The sequence below is a fragment of the Aegilops tauschii genome, chromosome 4 (genome assembly GCF_002575655.3).
Source record: "Aegilops tauschii subsp. strangulata cultivar AL8/78 chromosome 4, Aet v6.0, whole genome shotgun sequence".
NCBI classification, from domain to species: domain Eukaryota; kingdom Viridiplantae; phylum Streptophyta; class Magnoliopsida; order Poales; family Poaceae; genus Aegilops; species Aegilops tauschii.
Genome location: NC_053038.3, coordinates 394,167,815 through 394,192,642, shown reverse-complemented (window position 1 = coordinate 394,192,642; position 24,828 = coordinate 394,167,815). Strand labels below are relative to the sequence as shown.

At 53.1% G+C, this 24,828-nt stretch overlaps 1 long non-coding RNA gene across 1 annotated transcript; it reads left to right on the top strand.

Moving 5' to 3' along the window:
• The first annotated feature begins 11,099 nt into the window (after window positions 1-11,099).
• On the top strand, window positions 11,100-14,277 carry LOC141021536 (uncharacterized). Its single transcript, XR_012182857.1, has 3 exons — window positions 11,100-11,183; window positions 12,701-12,784; window positions 14,014-14,277. It is a non-coding gene; the product is annotated as an uncharacterized lncRNA (long non-coding RNA).
• Window positions 14,278-24,828: the final 10,551 nt, after the last annotated feature.

Genomic DNA, 24,828 nt, shown 5'->3' with positions numbered 1-24,828 from the left:
TAAACCTTGCAACAACAAAGTAGAGGACGTCTAACTTGTTTTTGCAGGGCTTGCTGTGATGTGATATGGTCAAGACTTGATGATATATAAATTGTTGTATGAGATGATGTGATATGCAACTGGCAGGAGCCATATGGTTGTTGCTTTATTGTATGAAATGCAATTGCCATGTAATTGCTTTACTTTATCACTAAGCGGTAGCGATAGTCGTAGAAGCAATAGTTGGCGAGATGACAACGATGCTTCGATGGAGATCAAGGTGTCAAGCCGGTGACGATGGTGATCATGACGGTGCTTTGGAGATGGATATCAAAGGCACAAGATGATGATGGCCATATCATATCACTTATATTGATTGCATGCGATGTTTATCCTTTATGCATCTTATTTTGCTTAGTACGGCGGTAGCATTATAAGATGATCTCTCACTAAATTTCAACGTATAAGTGTTCTCGCTGAGTATGCACCGTTGCTACAGTTGATCATGCCGAGGCACCACGTGATGATCGGGTGTGATAAGCTCTACGTTCACATACAACGGGTGCAAGCCAGTTTTTGCACACGCAGAATACTCGGGTTAAACTTGACGAGCCTAGCATATGCAGATATGGCCTCAGAACACTGAGACCAAAAGGTCGAGCATGAATCATATAGTAGATATGATCAACATAGTGATGTTCACCATTGAAAGCTGCTCCATCTCACATGATGATCGGACATGGTTTTGTTGATATGGATCACGGGATCACTTAGATGATTAGAGGGATGTCTATCTAAGCGGGAGTTCTTAAGTAATATGATTAATTGAACTTTAATTTATCATGAACTTAGTACCTGATAGTATTTTGCATGTTTATGTTGTTGTAGATAAATGGCCCGTGCTACTGTTCCATTGAATTGTAATGCATTCCTAGAGAAAGCTAAATTGAAAGATGGTGGTAGCAACTACACGGACTGGGTCCGTAACTTGAGGATTATCCTCATTGCTGCACAAAAGAATTATGTCCTGGAAGCACCGCTAGGTGCCAAACCCGCTGCAGGAGCAACTCCAGATGTTATGAATGTTTGGCGGAGCAAAGCTGATGACTACTCGATACTTTAGTGTGCCATGCTTTACGGCTTAGAACCGGGACTTCAACGACGTTTTGAACGTCATGGAGCATATGAGATGTTCTAGGAGTTGAAGTTAATATTTCAAGCAAATGCCCGGATTGAGAGATATGAAGTCTCCAATAAGTTCTACAGCTGCAAAATGGAGGAGAATAGTTCTGTCAGTGAACATATACTCAGAATGTCTGGGTACCATAATCACTTGAATCAGCTAGGAGTTAATCTTTCGGTTGATAGTGTCATTGACATAGTTCTTCAATCACTGCCACCAAGCTACAAAAGCTTTGTGATGAACTATAATATGCAAGGGATGAATCAGACAATTCCCAAGCTCTTCGCGATGCTAAAGGCTGCGGAGGTAGAAATCAAGAAGGAGCATCAAGTGTTGATGGTCAACAAGACCACTAGTTTCAAGAAGAAGGGCAAAGGGAATAAGGGGAACTTCAAGAAGAATGGCAAGCAAGTTGCTGCTCAAGTGAAGAAGCCCAAGTCTGGACCTAAGCCTGAGACTGAGTGCTTCTACTTCAAAGGGACCGGTCACTGGAAGCGGAACGGCCCCAAGTATTTGGCAGATAAGAAGGATGGCAAAGTGAAAGGTATATTTGATATACATGTTATTGATGTGTACCTTACTAATGCTCGTAGTAGCGCCTGGGTATTTGATACTGGTTCTGTTGCTCATATTTGCAACTCGAAACATGGGCTACGGATTAAGCGAAGATTGGCTAAGGAGGAGGTGACAATGCGCGTGGGAAATGGTTCCAAAGTCATTGTGATCGCCGTCGGCAGGCTACCTCTACATCTACCTTCGGGATTAGTTTTAGACCTGAATAATTGTTATTTGGTGCCAGTGTTAAGCATGAACATTATATCTGGATCTTGTTTGATGCGAGACAGTTATTCATTTAAATCAGAGAATAATGGTTGTTATATTTATATGAGTAATATCTTTTATGGTCATGCACCCTTGATGAGTGGTCTATTTTTATTGAATCTCGATAGTAGTGATACACATATTCATAGTATTGAAGCCAAAAGATATAAGTTTAATAATGATAGTGCAACTTATTTGTGGCACTGCCATTTAGGTCATATTGGTGTAAAGCTCATGAAGAAACTCCATGCCGATGGGCTTTTGGAATCACTTGATGCTTGCGAACCATGCCTCATGGGCAAGATGACTAAGACTCTGTTCTCCGGAACAATGGAGCGAGCAACAGACTTATTGGAAATAATACATACTGATGTATGCGGTCCGATGAGTGTTGATGCTCGCGGCGGGTATCGCTATTTTCTAACCTTCACAGATGATTTGAACAGATATGGGTATATCTACTTGATGAAACACAAGTCTGAAACATTTGAAAAGTTCAAACAATTTCAGAGTGAAGTGGAAAATCATCGTAACAAGAAAATAAAGTTTCTACGATCTGATCGTGGAGGTGAATATTTGAGTTACGAGTTTGGTCTTCATTTGAAACAATGCGGAATAGTTTCGCAACTCACGCCACACGAAACACCACAGTGTAATGGTGTGTCCGAATGTCGTAACCACACTTTATTAGATATGGTGCGATCTATCATGTCTCTTACTTATTTACCGCTATCGTTTTGGGGTTATGCTTTAGAGACGGCTGCATTCACGTTAAATAGGGCACCATCTAAATCCGTTAAGACGACACCATATGAACTGTGGTTTGGCAAGAAACCCAAGTTGTCGTTTCTTAAAGTTTGGGGCTGCGAAGCTTATTTGAAAAAGCTTCAACTTGATAAGCTCGAACCCAAATCGGAGAAATGTGTCTTCATAGGATACCCAAAGGAGATTGTTGGGTACACCTTCTATCATAGATCCGAAGGCAAGATATTTGTTGCTAAGAATGGATCCTTTCTAGACAAGGAATTTCTCTTGAAAGAAGTGAGTGGGAGGAAAGTAGAACTTGATGAGGTAATTGTACCTGCTCCCTTATTGGAAAGTAGTTCATCACAAAAATCAGTTCCAGTGATTCCTACACCAATTAGTGAGGAAGATAATGATGATGATCATTGAACTTCTGATCAAGTTACTACCGAAACTCGTAGGTCAATGAGAGTAAAATCCGCACCAGAGTGGTACGGTAATCCTGTTCTATAAGTCATGTTATTTGACCATGACGAACCTACGGACTATGAGGAAGCGATGATGAGCCCAGATTCCGCGAAATGGCTTGAGGCCATGAAATCTAAGATGGGATCCATGTATGAGAACAAAGTGTGGACTTTGTTTGACTTGCCCGATGATCGGCAAGCCATAGAGAATAAATGGATCTTCAAGAAAAAGACTGACGCTAACGGGAATGTTATTGTCTACAAATCTCGACTTGTTGCGAAAGGTTTTCGACAAGTTCAAGGAGTTCACTACGATGAGACCTTCTCACCCGTAGCGATGCTTAAGTCCGCCCGAATCATGTTAGCAATTGCCACATTTTATGATTATGAAATTTGGCAAATGGATGTCAAAATTGCATTCCTTAATGGATATCTTAAAGAAGAGTTTTATATGATGCAACCAGAAGGTTTTGTCGATCCAAAAGGTGCTAACAAAGTGTGCAAGCTCCAACGATCCATTTATGGACTGGTGCAAGCCTCTCGGAGTTGGAATATACGCTTTGATAGTGTGATCAAAGCATATGGTTTTATACAGACTTTTGGAGAAGCCTGTATTTACAAGAAAGTGAGTGGGAGCTCTGTTGCATTTCTGATATTATATGTGGATGACATATTGTTGATCGGAAATGATACTGAATTTCTGGATAGCATAAAAGGATACTTGAATAAGAATTTTTCAATGAAAGACCTTGGTGAGCTGCTTATATATTGGGCATCAAGATCTATAGAGATAGATCAAGACGCTCAATTGGGCTTTCACAAAGCACATACCTTGATAAAGTTTTGAAGAAGTTCAAAATGGATCAAGCAAAGAAAGGGTTCTTGCCTATGTTACAAGGTGTGAAGTTGAGTCAGACTCAATGCCCGACCACTGTAGAAGATAGAGAGAAAATGAAAGTCATTCCCTATGCTTTAGCCATAGGTTCTATCATGTATGCAATGCTGTGTACCAGACCTGATGTGTGCCTTGATATTAGTTTAGCACGGAGGTACCAAAGTAATCCAGGAGTGGATCACTGGACAGCGGTCAAGAACATCCTGAAATACGTAAAAAGGCTAAGGATATGTTTCTCGTCTATGGAGGTGACAAAGAGCTCGTCATAAACGGTTACGTTGATGCAAGATTTGACACTGATCCGGATGACTCTAAGTCACAAACTGGATATGTATTTATATTGAATGGTGGAGCTGTCAGTTGGTGCAGTTCTAAGCAGAGCGTCGTGGCGGGATCTACGTGTGAAGTGGAGTACATAGCTGCTTCGGAAGCAACAAATGAAGGAGTCTGGATGAAGGAGTTCATATCCGATCTAGGTGTCATACCTAGTGCGTCGGGTCCAATGAAAATCTTTTGTGACAATACTGGTGCAATTGCCTTGGCAAAGGAATCCAGATTTCACAAGAGAACCAAGCACATCAAGAGATGCTTCAATTCCATCCGCGATCAATTCAAGGAGGGAGGCATAGAGATTTGCAAAATACATACGGATCTGAATGTTGCAAACCCGTTGACTAAACCTCTCTCACGAGCAAAACATGATCATCACCAAGACTCCATGGGTGTTAGAATCATTACTATGTAATCTAGATTATTGACTCTAGTGCAAGTGGGAGACTGTCGTGGTGGGCGCACGACAGATGCCATGGGATGGCTAAAGATAGGAGGAGGCTCGAGGGCGCTGGTGGGCTCCGGAGGCGAGGTCGGCATGAGCGAGCACGGGACGCAAGACATACCCAGGTTCGGGGCTCTCCGGAGAGATAACACCCCTAGTCCTGCCGAGTGTGCTTTATAAGTCACAGTACAGAGTTGCTCCTGGAGCTGTATGGAGGAAGAAAGGGTGGCTGGCCAAGGCTTAGGCAGTTCCCTCTCCTCGGGTGTTACTTGCTAGGTGTGTGTGTGGGTGGATGGGTGAGAGCATTGCCCATATGCATGAGGGCTCCTGGGGGGTTTTATAGGTCAACCCCCAGGGGTACAATGGTAATGTTACAAGGCCGTAGGGCCGGGTTGTCAGTGTCCAGGGAGCCCGGCGCTGGGACCCGCCAGGTGCCAGGTCTCGCCGGGTTCCTCGGACACGGCCCCCATGCACCTAGGGGCACCGTGCGCCGTCTTGTCGATCGTCAGGGTGAGGCCGGGTCGAGTCGGCTACAGTGGCGCTCCGTCAGGTCCTCGCTTGCTGGCGTCATGGGTGACGACGGTTGCACTATTGCCACCCCGGCCCCGGTGAGCGAGTAGGTGGGGGGCACTGTTGCCACGCCCGGCTGACCAGAGGCACGGGCGGGGCACTGTGGCTTCGGTCATCAGTTGGTGGAGACTCGTCCCATTGTACGGCCGGGATGGGACGGCCGCTGACCCCTGGCCGGGTTGGAGAACACGCCAAGGGTGGAGCTAGCTTGTCGGGGAAGTCTTGAGTTGGTTGTTGGGGCTGAGTCGAGGAGTTCGGCCGTGTCGAAGGACTTGGCCGGCTTGAGCGACCCGGCCAAGTGCAAGCCAGACTGAGGGGCAATGCTGGCCCTGTTGTTTTTTCAAAAGGATTCGGGTTTCGTTGCCTGCCTGGGGTTCATCCCCCCGACAGTAGTCCCCGAAGCTGTGAAGGTCCGCCATCTTCGGATGGAAGGGCCTTCGTAGTTTCCCCCGTTTGTGGAGGCGGATTTGATGACTGCCGGGTCCGGCAACACCCACTGTGTGCCGGCTTCCGGAAGCCGGATCACGGCATCTCGGTCGTGGCGGAAAACCGAGGAGTTCGATGAATCTTTGGGCGATCTTTTGGGCCTCACGCGGCCGCCACGTGGCACCTGGGAGCTGGACGGGCCTGACAGGCCACGCGCGTGACAGGACGGGGCGACGCCCTGGGGCCCGCCACTGCATGCCCTCGGCCCACGCGCGCGGATTTATTGCGGCGTCCGCGGGTCGGTTGCCATTCTCTAGGCAGTTACTGCGCGCGTACGTGCGCACTTATTGCGGGGAAGTGGGAGGGGCGAGCGCAAACGATCCCACTTCCCCATGTTTCAAATCATAGCCTATAAATTGTGGGCGAAGGGAGCGGCGGAGATCATTCACACTCGTGCTCCCCAGCCTCTTCACCCCCCTGCTTCGTGCGACCGCCGCTAGCTGCGACGCCTGCTGCTTCGAGCAGAGCTTTGCAGCCACTTTCTTCTTCCTTTTCTCGCGTCTTGGCTGATGGCGCTGCCTTAGGGCTCGTGGATGGGCTCGACCGTCACCCTCGATGAGATCGCCTATCTCCACTCCACCAGGCGCCTGCCGGGGGAGACGGAGGTCGCCGTGCGCTTGCCGCGGGGGGAGCGGGAGCCACGACCCGAGGGCACGGAGTGTGTCGTCTTCTTCCCGCACTTCAGGCGTAGTTTTGGGCTTCCCGCGAGCGGTTTCTTCGTGACTTCCTGGAGTTCGTCGGGCTCCAGCCTCATCATCTGGGCGCCGGCGCCATTGTGCAGCTGTCGGGCTTCGTCACTCTCTGCAAGGGGTACCTGGCGGTCGAGCCTTCGATCGACCTCTGGGTGCGCTTCTTCTCCTTGAAGCAGCAAGGGCCGAGGGCCGGGGAGATGTCCGAGTGCGGGGCCGCCGCCATCTCCAAGCGGTCGGGCGCTGACTGCCCGAAAATGCCGCTGGAGGATTCTGCCAAGAAGTGGGAGAACTCCTTCTTATACGTCCGCAACCTTGGCGCGGACTGCATCAACTTGCCGCCCTTCGTCAACTCGCTGCCGAGGGAGAAGCGGAACTGGGGGTACTACCCCAAGCATCCATCGCAGGAGGTGCTCAACCTGTGCGAGCGGGTGTTGGTGATGAAGGAGTGGGAGGGGCTCACCGGCATCGACCTCATCACCGCCTTCATCGTCCGGCGAGTGCTGCCGCTGCAGCAGCGCAGCCACCTCATCGGTCAGATGACCGGCCTCCAGGACCCCAACCACATGGCGAACACACGGCTGGCGGCAGACCAGGTCGCGCGCCGGGTCAACGACATCTCCAAGGCCAACCTGTGGGGCGACTGGCAGTTCGGGAAGGCCCCGTACAGCCATGCGAACCCGGCACAGTTGGTGAGTCCTTGGTCTCCATATTTCGTTGCTGCATATCTTCTTACCCGCCCCGACGCGACGCGGGAGGTGCTTCTCAACGCCATCCGGCATCCTTATGACCAGGAGCGGGCGCAGGTGGTGCGCGTCGCCTCGGAGGAGCCCGAGGCCCACGGCGGAGAGGAGGAGGCGACCGCTGACACGGGCGCAGGGCGCCGAGCGAGTAAGTCTTGGGTTTCCTTCTTGAGTTGTCGGTCGGGTTACGGTATTGGGGGTGCTGACGTAAGCTGTCGATGTAGCAGCGCCGGGTGGAGGAGGCGGCAGCGCAGCCGGAGCCGGGTCATCTCGGGGGGCGTCGGCGGCGAGGCTACCGCATGGGAAGGACAGCATTGCGCCGCGAGCTCGGACCGCGAAGCGCGCGGCGGACCCGGCCGAGGTGGCGAAGCCACCCGCCAAGAGGAGGCCCGCCGCGCTGCAGGAGAGAGCGTTGAGGCCCGCCGTTCCGGTGGTGCCCGGGTGAGCGCCCTTTCTGGCTTGAACTGAGTCACCGAGCGGCTCTGCTTTGCTTGTACTTAGTGAGGGAGTCCTGGACTAAGGGGTCCTCGGGTGTCCGGCCCGTTATCCATGGGCCAGATTGATGGGCTGTGAAGACGTGAAGGCCGAAGACTGTACCCGTGTCCGGGTAGGACTCTCCGTGGCGTGGAAGGCAAGCTTGGCGACCGACTATGAAGATCCCTTCTTATCTAACCGACTCTATGTAACCCTAGATCCCTCCGGTGTCTATATAAACAAGAGGGCGTAGTCCGGATAGGAGATACACATTATCATAGTCATACAAGCTGGACTTCTAGGGTTTAGCCTTTACCATCTCGTGGTAGATCAACTTTTGTAATACTCATATTGATCAAGATCAATCAAGCAGGAAGTAGAGTATTACCTCCATAGAGAGGGCCCGAACCAGGGTAAACATCGTGTCCACTGTCTCCTATTACCATCGATCCTAGACGCACAGTTCGGGACCCCCTACCCAAGATCCCCGGTTTTGACACCGACATTGGTGCTTTCATTGAGAGTTCCACTGTGCCGTCGATGAAAGGTCCGATGGCCCCTTCAATCGTCTATAGTGAAGCTGTCCAAGGAGAAACCTTCCTCCCTGGACAGATTTTCGTATTCGGCGGCTTCGTACTGCGGGCCAACTCACTGGGCCATCTGGAGCAGATCGATAGCTATGCCCCTGGCCACCAGGTCAGATTTGGAAGCCTGAATTATGTTGCGGATATCCGTGGAGACTTGATCTTCAATGGATTTGAGACCGCGGAGATCGCTCCCCCTCGCTCCGATGAACATGAATTAAATCTGTCATCGGACCAGATTCTGGAGATGGTTCTTGTAACTGCTACGACCTTAGATCTGGAGCAGTTTGCACCATCCGAAGCCATAGAGTCCGCGTCGTTGGAGCCGCACACAGACTCAACACCAGGCAATATCAGCGTCAACGGAATTCCGGACTCGTCTTTGGCTATAAGTTCCGAACCGCGCACGCCCCCGGACACCGAGTTGGATCGGTTATCAATCTTCGAGTTCAGCTCCGCAGATATCTTCCAACACTCGCCCTTCGGCGATGTGCTAAATTCATTAATAAACTTGTCCCTGGTGGGGGACTCACGGGCAAACTGTGTCCGGTTCGAGCTAGAGGCTGATAATGGAGAATTTCGCTCCCACCCGCCACCCACTTCATAGCCACTATCGAGGACTTAACCGACATGCCTGCTTATGGCTCCGAAGACATTGACGGTATAGACGATGATGCCGACAAGGAGCAAGGCCAAGACCCGCCAATCACCAGGCGTGGGACGGCCACCACTTCATACGACGTGTACATGGTCGATACACTTAAAAGAGCTCGCGCCAATGACAAAGGAGATCTAGTTGAGAATAAACCTCCTGAGACACAGTCTAAGTACCGGCGCCCTAAACGCCGCTCCAAGTCACACTGCAAGGACGGCACCGGAGAAAATAGTACTCCGGACGGCGCCGAAAACAATGAAGACCCTGTTGGAGCAAGATCCGAACATGCGGAACAGGAAAGCGGGCAAACCAGCCCCCATGAATAGGCCCTGCCCAGCAATAGTTCAGAGGACGGCAACTACCTTCCGCTCTCCGAAGATGAGGTAAGCCTCGGCGATGAAGACTTCATCGTACCCGAAGAGCCCCTCGAACAGGAGCGCTTCAAGCGCATGCTAATAGCTACTGCAAGGAGCCTGAAAAAGAAGCAGCAGTAGCTTCAAGCTGACCAAGACCTACTTAACGATAGATGGACCGAAGTCCCGGTCGCTGAGGAATACAGCCTTAGTGGCCTAGCCAAAAGCTACCCAAAGCACAGATTGCTATACCAGTCCGATGACGGGGCGTTGGAGCCCGTACCATCGTCACACAATGCGGCAGGTGGCCGACAACTCTGTCTGGATAAAGAGGCAACTCAAGCCGAACACCAGACCGCCCACCTCGCCGTAAAGGCAAGAATAATGCAGGTCACAATTGCCCAGACGACCTGCAGCGGGACTTGGACAATAGAGCAGGACACGCAAGACCGATCTACGGATCACGAAAGCATGCCTCGACACGCGATGATGGCTACCTATTCGGACGTGACAAACCTAGCCACGCCCGAGCTGAAAACCGCAAATGGACTCCTTCGGAGTTACGTCGCAATGTGGCCCAACATAGAGGCGCCGCACACCCGCTTTGCTTCACTGATGAAGTAATGGATCATGAATTCCCCGAAGGATTCAAACCCGTCAATATTGAATCATACGACGGAACAAACCGATCCCGCGGTATGGATAGAATATTTTATCCTCCACATCCATATGTGTAACACCCCGCATGTAACTTGCCATATTTGTAACTCCGACTCTTGCCATTTCCGGCTATGTGATATGTTTTTCCCTCCGTTGTCGGGTTTTGTCTTTCGTTTTGTATTTTGTCATGTCATGCTTTTTCATATCATGTCATCATGCGCATTACTTTTGCATGTGTTCGTCTCATGCATCCGAGCATTTTCCCCGTTGTCCGTTTTCCAATCCGGCGCTCCTATCTCCTCCGGTGCACCCCTCTAGTTTTCTTTCGTGTGCGTGCGTCAAACTTTCTCGGAATGGACCGAGGCTTGTCATGTGGTCTTAATATACCACCCGGAGACTACCGGTCAAGTTTCGTTCCATTCGGAGGTCGTTTGGTACTCCAACGGTTAACCGGGCCTCCGCAATGTCCATTTGAGTATCCAGCAAAAACCCCCTCCAAAACCAGCCCAAAGCCCACCAAACTCTCTTCCATGCTCTAGGTCGTTCGATCACGATCGTGTGGCCGAAAACCGCACCTCATTTGGAGTCTCCTAGCTCCCTCTACCTATAAATGAGTGGGCATCCCGAAAAACGAAATCTCAGACGAAACCCTAACCCTCTCCCTCCGCGCCGCGCCGGACGCGTCCGCTCCGGCCGGACAACGTCCGCCGAGCGCCCGGCCAACCGGAGCGCGCCACGTCATCTCCGCCGCCGCCCGGACCGCGCCGGCCCGCCGGGCCCGTGGCCGGCCCCCTCGGCCCGCTCCTCCGCGCCTCCCGTCGGCCGCCGCCGACTCCGCCGCCGCAGCGCGCCGCCGCGCCCGCCCGCCGGCCGGCCAGCCGCCTCCGCCGCCGCGCCGCGGGCCCCGCCGCCGACTCCGTCGCCGCGCCGGCCACCGCCTCCTCCGCCGCCGCCCCCGCCGGCGGCCCCCTCCTCCGGCGCCGCCGCCTCGCCTCCGGCCGCCCCCGCCCTCGCCCGCCGGCCCCTCTCCTCCTCCGGCCCGAGCCGGCGAGCTCGAGCGCCCGCGCCTGGAACCTCCCCCGATCCGATCTGGTCAACGGGAAGGTTTGACCCGAACCCCCCTTTTTTTCCTAAGTCTGTGATTTCCATCAGCAAGTGCTTGTGTTCCCGATGCCGTAACTTTGTGCATGTAGCTCCGATTCGTGCGTATAATATGTCAAATTGTTCGTCTCGTGATGCTCTACATTTTGTTCAATTGCACCATGTTCATTAGAGGTCATCTTGATGCCCAAATCTTCGTTGGAAGAGGGCTAGTTGCTGTTAATCTCTGGTTCTTATCAGAACTTGGAGATTTGTCATTTTTGTATCATTTATTCTGTGCATCTTTTGAGCATGAGCTCTGCATGTGTTTTGAATTATGCCATGCCATCTTTCCAGTGGTATAGTCCATGTATTTTTGTGATCTTTGTGGTGACTAGCACAAGCATGCAAAGTAGGCCCCGTAATATTTCTGATTTCAGGGACTTAGTGATTTCTCTAAGTCCTAGTCTGCTGTAATTTTGTTGCCATGTAAACTTGATGCTACAGAGAGATCCATGCATATTTTGGAGATGTTCAGTAAGGATGTTTTGTAGCTATAGTTGTAGTTGATCCATTCCTGCAATTTTTTGCAATTTTAGAGTACCATAACATGACTCAATCTTATTCTACTTTTGCTATAAAATATTTCTGACAGATTCTTAACATGACATGCATTTTTGCCAAGCTTATTGTAGTTTATCCATACATGCTATGCAATTGTTCTTGCCATGGATAGCTTAATAAACATTCCATCTTGCTGTAGGTATGCTTGGTTTGTCATGCATTGCTCTGTAGTGAGTGCATCAAGCTCACAAAGAGGCCTACATATTAATATTTCTGCCATGCTCTGTTTTCTGCTAAGTCTGAAACCTGATAACGAAACTTGCTATGTTTACATGCTTGCCATCATATCTTCTGGTCCTTTTTGGCTTATGGCCAGTAAGGGACTTTTGTCATGTGCATTTAGTAGAACACTACCATGCCTTGTTTTGCTATGTTAAGTTCCTGTAGCATGTTGATTTTGTGCTCTGAACATTGCTACCTGATGCTGTTTTCTGCCATGTCCAGTTTTTCACTAAGTCTGTGAACCTGTAATCTTTTGCACTTTTGCCATGCTTGTTTGAGCTTGATATGTTATGAACTAGCAGTAGCTCAGTGTTCATCTTTTGTCAAGCATCTCCTGTAGATTACTGCCATGTGCTTTGTTGCTATGTTGGGGTGCTGTAGCATTTCTACTTGTTGTATTTTAAGTGCTATCTTGCTGTTTATCGCAGATTAGTGTCATTCTTGTTTTGCTTGCCATTTGCAATCCGCGCATCCGATTCCGGTGATCTTTATATCGATTTCGACCGAAATCATCTCATCTTTCCAGTGGCATGCTTGGTTTGCCAAGTTACTGTCATGTTCATCTTTTCCCTTCCGGAGCACGCATATGCATCGCATATCATATCTTGCATATCATACATGTCTTGCATCATGTTGTTTGTGCATTTCTCGTTGTTGATTGTGGTTCCGTTTGCTTGTGTTCTTGTCTTGGGTAGAGCCGGGAGACGAGTTCGTGAACGAGGAACCTGTCGAGTACGCTTACGAGGATCAAGCTTTCGACAACTCTGAGAATCTTGCAGGCAAGATGACCACCCCTCGAAATCACTTCTATCTTTGCTTTGCTAGTTGTCCGTTCTATTGCCATGCTCGCTACCTATCACTTGCTATATCATGTCTCCTATTTTAGCCATGTCAGCCCTAACCATCCTTTCCTAGCAAACCGTTGTTTGGCTATGTTACCGCTTTTGCTCAGCCCCTCTTATAGCGTTGCTAGTTGCAGGTGAAGTTGAAGCTGTTCCATATCGGAACATGGACATGTTGGGATATCACAATATCTCTTATTTAATTAATGCATCTATATATTTTGGTTAAGGGTGGAAGGCTCGGCCTTATGTCTGGTGTTTTGTTCCACTCTTGCCGCCCTAGTTACTGTTAAACCGGGATTATGTTCCTTGAGTTTGCGTTCCTTACACGGTCGGGTGATTTATGGGACCCCCTTGACAGTTCGCCTTGAATAAAACTCCTCCAGCAAGGCCCAACCTTGGTTTTACCATTTGCGACCTATACCTTTTCCCCCGGGTTTTCTAGAGCCCGAGGGTCATCTTTATTTTAAACCCCCGGGCCAGTGCTCCTCTGAGTATTGGTCCAAACTGTCAGTCGCCGGTGGCCACCAGGGGCAACTTTGGTCTGGCCTATCGGAAGCTTGGACAATCCGGTGTGCCCTGAGAACGAGATATGTGCAGCTCCTATCGGGATTTGTCGGCACATTCGGGAGGCTTTGCTGGTCTTGTTTTACCATTGTCGAGATGTCTTGTAAACCGGGATTCCGAGACTGATCGGGTCTTTCCGGGAGAAGGTTTATCCTTCGTTGACCGTGAGAGCTTATGATGGGCTAAGTTGGGACACCCCTGCAGGGTATTATCTTTCGAAAGCCGTGCCCGCGGTTATGAGGCAGATGGGAATTTGTTAATGTCCGGTTGTGGATAACTTGTCACTTGACCCAATTAAAATACACCAAGTGCGTGTGTAGCCGTGATGGTCTCTTCTCGGCGGAGTCCGGGAAGTGAACACGGTCTGTGTTATGTATGACGTAAGTAGGTGTTCAGGACCTCTTCTTGGTCATTGCTAGATGACGTCCGCTCCATTGCTTCTCTTCTCGCTCTCTTTTGCGCAAGTTAGCCACCATATATGTTTTTGCCGCTGCAGCTCCACCTCTTTGCACCATTTCCCCCTTTAAGCTTAAATGGTCTTGATCTCGCGGGTGTGAGATTGCTGAGTCCCCGTGACTCACAGATACTTCCAAAACCAGTTGCAGGTGCCGACGATGCCAGTGCAGACGATGGCGTCGATCTCAAGTGGGAGTTCGACGAGGAACGTGGTCGTTATTATGTGTCTTTTCCTGATGATCAGTAGTGGAGCCCAGTTGGGACGATCGGGGATCTAGCATTTGGGGTTGTCTTATTTTCATCTGGATTTTGACCGTAGTCGGTCTATATGATTGTATTTTGGATGATGTATGAATGATATTTATGTATTGTGTGAAGTGGCGATTGTAAGCCAACTCTTTATCCCATTCTTGTTCATTACATGGGATTGTGTGAAGATGACCCTTCTTGCGACAAAACCACTATGCGGTTATGCCTCTAAGTCGTGCCTCGACACGTAGGAGATATAGCCGCATCGTGGGCGTTACAATATGGCCCGTGGGGACGACCTCCACGCCATTAAATACCTCCCACTAAAGCTAAAAGGGCCAGCTCGGCACTGGTTAAACAGCCTACCTGAAAATTCCATAGGTAGCTGGGAGGACTTGGAAGAGACCTTCCTCGATAACTTCTGAGGAACATATGTCCGGCCACCACATTGTCCAGCAGCCCGGAGAGTCAGCCAGGAAGCTCTGGACTCGGTTCTTAGTCAAAAAGAACCAAATCGTTGACTGTCCGGACGCGGAAGCCCTTGCGGCTTTCAGACACAGTGTCCGGGACGAATGGCTTGCACGTCACCTCGGCCAAGAAGGACCTAAATCCATGACAGCCCTCACTGCTCTGATGACCCGCTTTTGCGCGGCAGAATACAGCTGGCTCACTCATAGAAGCAACAACACCAGCGACCCAGGCACTTCCGAAATCCGAGACGGCAACGGCAAGCCACGACAAAGCAAATACAACAGTCGCAATGATAATGAAAGATCACGCGACACAGTGGTCAACGCCGGATTCAGCAATCCCAAGCCCGGCCAACAGAAGAAGCCATTCAAGGCGAAGCGAGACGAACCATCCAACCTAGACAGGATATTGGTCCGACCCTGCCAGATTCACGGCCACCCCAACAAACCAGCTAATCATACTAACAGAAACTGCTGGGTCTTTAAACAGGCCGGCAAGCTCAATGCCGAACACAAGGGGAGGAGGCCGCCAGGGGACAGGGATGACGGAGAGGTTCACCAATGAAATACCGGGGTTCAGAAGCAATTTCCACCCGAGGATCAACTACTCCCAGAGCAAAAATAGCAGTCCGGCTTCCGCCGCCCACCTCGTACACCTGCAAAATTTGTGTCGCGCATACATCACTACGCACTCAAAATACCATGGGCATTGGCGGAAGCACACTACGGACAAGCCTGCAAGCATCCCCGTAACATTTTTCATCCATTTTCTTTTTATTTCTTCCTTCACTATCTCTTAGAAATAGGTGACGAACAGGACAAACATCTGAAACTGGCTCTATCGGAGTTCGGATCCGTACACTCGCCTAAGGGGCTATCTCCGTCAAGGATTCCACCCGCCGAGGACTGGCGACGCAGACGTGCGACAGGAGGTCCAAATAACTTTTTGTAGACTGCACTCTCTATTTCGAGCCTGTACTATGCTTGTTCCTCCGCCTCCGACCCCGAGCATGTCAAATAACCGAGAGGATGGCTTTTATATATAATAAATAATCATTGGCACATCGCTTAGCTCCCAGTATCCGAATTAATCATCCATGTTGTTTCACCACTAAACACGGCTCTTATGGTTGTTTCATAGACATACATTGGCATAACCTGCCAGGGGCTCGGTATGGGAATAAATGAGTTGCCAGCAAAAGCCCGAACAGCTCTACAACGTACTTTGGCGTCGCAAGTTTGGCCTTATATGCATCAGCTCCGAATCATTGTCTTGGGTCAATAGTTGGGTTCCCCGGCTCCTGTGCTTGCTACCCTAGGTTCCGCTCTATTGTCTAGGGTAGTAAAGGGAGAACTACTGTGATTGTGCTTCCGGTTCATCTGGTCAAGTACCTCAGTAGAGAAAGCCGAAAACTAACTGTCATGATGCGGCGAGAGCTGGTCAACCACTTGACGACTTACTGGAATCTTTAGCGATTCTCCGTGTCACACGAGGGATCTTTTTCAGATCAAATATGTAAGGCACCATACGCCGCATACATACCAGGGGCTATGTCGTAGCCCCACCATAAAACTCCTATGGCTAAGTGAGAGTGTTAACGCCTTATAGTCCGATTGCTTGGTTCACCGCATTATCACCTCCTTCATGGACCAAGACGTTGGATAAAGAGTGATTAAATGCTTTTCCGAACACCCCCGTACTTCCTACGAGGGGACTGAAGCCGACGACTGGAAAACTTTCAGATTATATTAAAACGGCCGCACAGGAGGAATTCAAGCTTTCGAGCAAAACATAAAAATAGATTAACTATAAAATTGTCTTTTACAATTTTCATACACCTCACTCGAACATTATGTCTTTCGAGCACTGACCCTCTATCAAGCGGGCGGCCTCTAGGACGTCTTCGAAATAATGCTCCGATTCCGGGTGGTCCTTGCCTTTGGGTGGACTCATCGTCGCAACATCGATGGCCTTCATCTTCCCCCAGAATGTTTTGACTCAGGCAAAAGCCATCCGTGCACCCTCAATGCACGTTGACCGCTTCACAGCATCGATACGCGACACCGCGTCAACAAGCCTCTGCACCAAACCGAAATAGCTATTCGGAACAGGCTCGGTTGGCCACAACCGGATTATGACATCCTTCATGGCAGCGCTGGATATCCTATGAAGTTCGACCCATTGGGACATCTGTTCATTGAGAAACAGAGGGCGCTTTGATGCGCCAAACTGCGACCAAAAAAGCTTCTCCGTTGCATATCTATCTCGCGCTTGGTAATACTGCGCCGCATCGGAAGAACTCTTCGGAAAGTCCAAGAACTCATCCGGAGAACTCCACACTTGGTTAAGCTGAGCATAGTTCGGGTCACCGAACTTAGTTTGCAGCAGAAAGGGCTTTCCAGCCGCAATCTCCCTCGCCTGCCGAACCTCCTCACGGGCTGCTCTGGATTCTGACCGCGCTTCTCTCGCCTCTTGTAAGGCCTTGTCTAGATCAGCCGTTAAGGCTTTACTCTCCTTCTCCAGAAATTCACAGCGGCCGGTAGCATTCTCCAGTTCGAGTGTCATCGTGGATATCTTCTCCTCGTCTTGGCGCCGTGCAGCTTGTTCGGCTTTTAATTCAGTCGATGCCTTTTCGGCAGCAGCAATGCTACGCCGGGCCTGATCCTTGGCCCAGCCAGCTCCGCTCGAAGAACTTCAATGGCGGCAGCACCATCTACAGCCATGCATATTCCAGCATCTAAATCTCAGCATCATGCTTATACCACAAAAATGTATGGGGACTGCCCCGAGTACATACCTTACGATTCGTCAAGACGCATATTGATTAATGCAAGATCATCCCCTGCCACATCAAGCTTCTGCTGTAGCTCGGCAATTTCCATAGTCCGGGAAGTGGCCAAGGGGGAAGCAGCCTGTGTTCGAGTTCATCAGGTGCATCTTTGCAAATAAAACATAGCTGAAAATATTACGTTGCAAACCTCGAAGCCTTTTAGCAGGCTCATGAAGGCTTCATTCAATCCGCTTTTCGCGGATAAAATCTTCTCAACCACTGTGCCCATCAAGGTACGTTGTTCCCCCGAGAAAGATGCTTCTTGCAACATGTCCCGCAATATATCCAAAGCCTCCTGGTCTCCGGAAGCCGCTCTAGGAGCACCACCATCCTTTGAAGGAATCTGTTCACCCGTCTCGAGAATCACCGTCGGCTGCGAGCCAGACAGTCCGGGGCCTTTATTATCAGCCCCAGAATCTTGGACGGTCGGAGATCCGCCTTCGAGCACTGCCTCTTCTATCCCCTGCGTAGCTTGTTGCTCAAGAAGAACCCTCCGTGACGACACTTCAGAGTCGCCTGCCTTATTGGGTGAGCAGGTTGGGGGAGGCGTCTCGCTCTCCATCATCTCGAGGAGGAGACCTCCCGAAGAAGAGGATCGCCCAGAAACACTCTGCGCCGACCTGTAACAATGCACGGACGCGCTACGTATATCTTCGGTAACAGCAAAGGAGCGGGACGCTATCAAAGTATTCCGGATTCACTTACGGTTTGGCCAAGGGCTTGTCCCCTTGTTGGAGCCGTTCAACGACATCGCTTTCCAAACCCAAGCCGCTCGACGGTGGCATCTTGCCCCTCTTGGAGGACCGCCCCTCCCAATCTTCGGAGGCGGCCCTTTTCCTCCTATTAGGAGAAGGGATACTGGATCCTTTTCTGCCTCTGTCTTCAAGCGAGGAAAGGTCGATCTCTCTGGACTCAGCGTCCGACTTACCTCCGGAGCCAAGGTCCTCTTGGGCCTTCTCACTCTCCTCTTTACCCTCCCTTACCGGCGCCTGGCATGGTGCCGAGGCCAGCATCCTTATTAGCACAGGAGTAGCTGAGTCTTCGGGAAGGGGAGCCGGACACCTAATCCGTTCCACCTTCTTTATCTAGCCCTGAAAAATGATGATACTGTCAGTATCTTGCCACTGGGTATCTGATTATAAGGTATTCAGCAAACGGGTACTTACCGGGGTATCCGGATTGTTACAGTCTAGGCCGACATCTTCGGTGGTGTCCGGCCATTGCCTTCGTTTCCCGAAGAATAATCTACACATTCCTTCGTGTGTAGTGCCGAAGAAATGCTGAAGAGTCTGCGGGCCTTCTGGATTGAACTCCCACATGTGGAGAGGCCGTCGCTGGCACGGCAGGGTCCGACGAACTAGCATTACTTGAACGACGTTGGCTATATCGATGTCCTTCTCAATGAGGCTTCAGATGCGACTTTGCAGGGTTCGCGCCTCGTTCGTTGATCCCTAGTCGAACCCCTTATTAATCCACGATGCAAGCTGAATTGGGGGGCTGGATCGAAATGCAGGCGCAGTTGCCCACTTGGAGCCACGGGGTCGGTGATATAGAACCACCCCTGCTGCCACAGATCGGAAGATTTGGCGAAGGATCCTTTCAGCCAAACGGCGCTAGCAAGCTTGCTCACTGTAGCACCACCGCACTCAGCTTGCTCCTCCTCTATCACTTGCAGCTTCACGTCAAAGGTCTTGAGCCACAAGACAAAGTGCGGAGGAGTCCGGAGGAAGGCTTCGCACGTGACGATAAACGCCGAGATAAGAAGAATAGAGTCCGGGGCCAGATCGTGAAAATCTAGCCCGTAATAGAACATGAGCCCTCGAACGAAGGGGTTAAGTGCAAACCCTAACCCACGAAGGAAGTGGGACACGAACACGACCCTCTCGCCGGATCTGGGGGTGGGAATAACCTGCCCATCGGCGGGGAGCCGATGATGGATTTCCGCGGTCAAATACCTCACCGCCCGAAGCTTTGCAATATCTCCCTCCGTGATAGAAGATGCTGCCCACCGGCCTTGACGGCTGGATCCGGACATGATTGGAGCTTGTGGTGACTGAAACCCGGGTGTTGGAACTCGGGGTAGCAAGGGTTGAGGAAAAAGCAAGCGTGAGAGAAAAGGAGGAGTCTGTACCCCTATATAAAGGCTGTGAATATCGAACGTCTCCTCCTGGGCCTCAAGACTTGCCTACCAAGGAGTTGTACCCAAGTGACGGTTGGGTTACCCACGTCCGGGTTGACAGAAATCCCTTAAAAAGGGGAGATACGATCTCCGCTTGGATGAGACATGCCAAGAAAAGGGTGCCTTAAGACGTGGGACGACGGGCCAGCTAAAATGGTTCGCAAATAATGGCCGAGCAGGAGTGATGTCATATAACCAAAAAGTTGTCGGTGGATTGAACTGGTGAAATATTATATCCTCTGAAGTTGTCTATACAAATCCGGATACAATCATTACATCTGAAGATTACCTAGGAGTTCGGAAGGGGGAACCCGCCTTGCAATGCCGAAGATAATCTGCGCGCTGGACTCCTCGTCATTGAAGCCAGGTTCAGGGGCTACAGAGGAAGTCCTAGACTAAGGGGTCCTCGGGCGTCCGGCTCGTTTTCCATGGGCCGGATTGATGGGCTGTGAAGACGTGAAGGCCGAAGACTGTACCCGTGTCCGGGTAGGACTCTCCGTGGCGTGGAAGGCAAGCTTGGCGACCGACTATGAAGATCCCTTCTTATGTAAGCGACTCTATGTAACCCTAGATCCCTCCGGTGTCTATATAAACTGGAGGGCGTAGTCCGGATAGGAGATACACATTATCATAGTCATACAGGCTAGACTTCTAGGGTTTAGCCATTACGATCTCGTGGTAGATCAACTCTTGTAATACACATATTCATCAAGATCAATCAAGCAGGAAGTAGGGTATTACCTCCATAGAGAGGGCCCAAACCTGGGTAAACATCCTGTCCCCTGTCTCCTGTTACCATCGATCCTAGACGCACAGTTCGGGGCCCCTTACCCGAGATCCGCCAATTTTGACACCGACACTTAGTGTGTCTTGTATTTCAGGTCGCCGATCTCGCTGGCGCTGGCGGCGGCGGACGCGGCTTCCGTCAAGGGCGCCGCATTCCGGAGGAGCCGGTCCAGCACCGTCGACCGGGACGACGAGGAGGAGGAGCGGGCGGATCCGGATCTTGGTCTGGATCCGGCCGATGCAGAGGGCCTGGCCTGGCGAGACCGGAACTGGGCCAAGGCTGAGCTGGAGGCGGCGTCGACCCAGGCCTGGGTCAGCGCCGCGGCGACGTGGGTACGGGCCGGTGAGGAGCCGGCGTGGCCGGTGATGCCGGCGGGAGCGGTGGTGGCGGCGACGGTCTTCGTGCCATCGTCGGAGGGGGAGCACGGCCGAGGCGGTCGTGCAGACGTGATGGACCTCGGCCGGGAGGTCGTGGTTGTCGGGTGGTAGGTGCGACATATGCCAACGGGTGGCTTATCATTATGGGAGCCAGTAAGACGCCGCCGGTGCCTGGAAACGGGATGAGGCGAAGACATGCACGCCGGCGAATCTTACCCAGGTTCGGGGCTCTCCGTGGAGATAACACCCCTAGTCCTGCTTTGCGGGGTCTCCGCATGATCACTAGATCAAAATGAGTAGCTACAAGTGCTCCTTGAGCTGTCGGATTCGAGGGAGAAGAAGAGCAAGGCTAGCTCTCCCTTTCTCTCTATATGGTGTGTGTAACTCTATGAGACCAACCCTTTGCATGGGTGCCCCGGGGGTTTATATAGGCCTACCCCCCAGGGGTACAATAGTAATCCGGTTGGGTGCGCGCCCCAGCCGTCAGTGTCTGTGTTCGCCGACTTCTCCGCCGGCCTTTGGGGCCCGCCGACTGGTGGGTCCCGCCGGCTGTCGGCCTCTTGGTCGACAGGCCGGCCCCACCGCTTGGGGGTCTTGTCGGCGGCTGGTTACTGTTGCCTCGCCCCTGATGACGAGGGCTTTGTGGAGGTAAGCGTGGCTACAGTGTGCCGCCTTGTGGGCTCTCACTGTAGCCTTACCTTGTCTTGTCTCCTTAATGTGGCACATGTTTCGAGGGAGGGGGTAGCCGGCTTCTGGGGGCCGGTTACACCCCTGGCCGACTAGGGGAGGCCGGGTTGCCTTCGAGCGTCTCTCTGGCTGAAGGGGCCCGCCGCCCGCGGGCCGTACTGGCATCTGTCGTGGATGACATCGAGGCCAACATGGCTACAGTGCCGCGCCGGACGGGAGATGGCTGATCCGTACAGCGTCCTGTGGCCATGCCTGCTTCGGGATTCGGGGGTAGTGGCCTGTACTGTGGCCACGCCCCGTCTTATCACCGTTATGTTGGCATAGTTTTGGTGGGTGCGGTCTTGGCCGGCTTCTTGGAGTCGGCGTTCTTCATGGCCGGCTTTTGGGAGTCGGTGTTCTACATGGCCGGCTTTTGGGAGTCGGTCCTTTTGGAGCCGGCTTCCTGGAGTCGGCCATCTCGTAGCTATCTTGGGGAAGGTTTCTGGAATGAGTCGCCTTCTGAGAGTCGGCCCCTAGGATAGCCGGCCGGGGGAAGGCGGCCCTGTGCCTCGAATGCTTGAAGGCTCAAATGGCCTGATAATTTCTTGAGAAGCCAGGGGGAGTCGGTTAGGCTACCCGTGGCTATTTACTCCGACAGTAGTCCCCGAAGCTGATTGAGCTGCGAGGTTGGGTGGGAGTCGAGAAGCTCGGTCAGCTTCCTATATTGACGAGCCGGCAGCTGGGAGCCGGCTTCGGTTGGGTTCGCCGTCTTGGCGAACAATTTTGAAGTCGGAGGGCGGGAGTGTGCGGCCCACGCGCCGGGCTGCGGGCCAGCCACTCGCCGCCTGCGAACCACGTGGCATCCCTTGGCTAAAAAGCCTGCCAGCCCATGCGTGCGACAAGACGTCGCCGCAGGCCGGGGGCCCGCCACTCCTATGCCCGGGCCCAGGCGTGGATTCTCTGCGGCCCAAAGTCGCTCGCACGTCTTCCTGCAGCGGTTTCGGCACGTCTTTAGGGCGCAGTTAATCGCGGGGCGTGGGGGAAGTGGGTGCAGTTAATCCCACGTCCCACCCCACGCCTCGCCTCCTCGGCTTCGCCGTGCGAGGCTATAAGTAGGGGGAGGGGGGAAGCGGCAGGCGCTCGCACACCCCTTTCCTCTCCGCCATCTTCTTCCTTCTGCTCTCCCTCACAGCAGCGTCTCGCCGCCGTACCGTTCGACCACTCCCTTCTCTGCCGCCGCGCTCATTCTCGCCGGCCTCACGCCACGATGTAGTACGGCGGGGATTGGGACGGCTCCAATGTCCATGAGGACCACGTCGAGTTCCTCCGCAAGACGCGGCGGCTGCCCGGCGCGGACAAGGTGCGGGTCCGTCTTGCGCCCGCGAGGGAGATCACGCCGGAGCCGGAGGAGGGCGAGCGGGTGGTCTTCCGCTCGCATTTCTTGCGCGGCATTGGCTTGCCCGCAAGCGCCTTCTTCCGCTCCTTTCTTGAATTCTACCAACTCCAGCCGCACCACCTCACCCCGAACACGGTGGTGCTGCTGTCCGCCTTCGTCACCTTGTGCGAAGGCTACCTCGGCGTCCTCCCCACCCTCGAGCTCTGGGGGGAGTTCTTCTAGTCCAAGCTGGGTACGCGCATGCAGGGCGTGCCGGCTCAGAGTGGCGCCTTCATTGCGATGCGGAGGGTGACAGCCGACAACCCCTTCCCCGTCATCACGCTGATCCAGTCGGTGAAGCTATGGTAGAAGTCATACTTCTATGTGAAGAACGTCGCCCCGCAAGGCGACTACGTCAATCTGCCGGCTTACGAAGCCGGCTCGCCGGCCGGTAGGCGGCCCCAGTGGTCCTATCGGGCCGTGACGCTGACGCCGGCTGGAGCCGCAGCTGTCGCCCGACTGCGGGTGATGATCCAGTCGGAGGGCCTATCTGGGCCCGACCTGCTGGCCGCCTTTGTCACGCGCCGGGTGCTTCCGCTCTAGAGCCGCCCTCATCTGATCTGTCAGATGAGCGGCCAGCTCGATCCGAGTCGGATGTGCACCAAAGACATGCCGCACGACGAAGTGCCCACATGGTGAACTACCTTGCGAACTGCAAGCTCTCGCAGAGTGGCAGTTTGGCAAGGAGCCATATTGCCGAGCTCACCCGCCACCCACGGTATGTTCTCTTTTTTCCCTTTCTTCTCTTAGTTTTGTCGCCGGGTTCCTTTTGGCCGACTCTGACTAGCCGGCTTGTCTCGACAGAGCCCTCTCCTTCGGCCTGCAGGCGGGTCGGGCGCGGAGCACCGATTCGTCCCCGACCAGACGGAGCACGACCTGAAGGACCCTGACGTGGGGGCGGCCGCCATGGATGACAACACCGAGGCGGGCGGTGGCCAAGCCGGCGGCGAGGCAGGCGGCTCCGGGCTTGGAGTCAGCTTCGACGATTGGCTGGACGACGACGAGGCGGAAGTCGTTCCACGCCGCCAGCCGGCGTCTGGCCATGGCGCGGGTTCCTCCGCCGCGCCGCCTGCTCGGGGCGGCGGGCAAAAGCGTCGTGCCGCGCTGGGCTTGTTCGGCAGTCGGCCGAAGAAACCCAGAGGCGGGGCAGCGGTGACCAGGCGGGAGGAGGCGGCCGCGAAGGCGGCCCGCTTCCGCAAGGCGGTGAAGCAGCCGCAGACGATGTCGGCGTAAGTATATACTCCTTCATGTACCCTTTCTTCTTTTCTCTGGTAGTTCCTGAGTCCTTGTCCCTTCTCAAAAAACCAGGGCTCCATTGTCGCTCCAGCGGGCTGCTGCCGCCTCCGTTGTTGGGTCGCCGGGAGGATCTGGGAGCACCACTCGCCGCGTGGACCCCCGTGCCGATCTTCAGGCAGCTACGGAGTGGAACGCGCGGGAGGCGCGGGAGGTGGAGGCATTGAGGGCGGCCGCCGCCAAGGTGGCGCAGGAGGAGGAGGCGGCGAAGGCGCGCGCCGACGCCGCGGCCAAGGCCCAAGCGGAGGCTGCGGCTGCGGCCATGGCGGAGGGGGCCTTGCTGGTCATCCCACTGCGCGTCGCAGCGCCTGGGGCCCAAGAGCCCTCGCCAGAAGGAGCCGGCGGTGACCAGCCGGGACTGGAGAGGGAGGACGACGTCGTCGTCCTGGAGAGGGTGGCGGCACCGGCCCCACCGACTGGGGGACTGAAGGCGGCCGGCCTAACCTGCCGCCTGTGCAATCGGCCGGGGGCGAGCCGGCAGCGAGGACTGATCTAGTGGTCCGGACGCTGTCGCGCCAGCGCGCGGGGAAGGCCGCATCAGAGCCGCAAAAGGCTGCATCGGAGCCGCAGCCGGCCGCGGGCTCCAGCTCGTCGGCCCTGGATATGGAGGCGGCCAGCGCCAGCTCGGGGTGGACGCCAGGCGGAGGGACGGCCGTGATGAACGTGGCCGC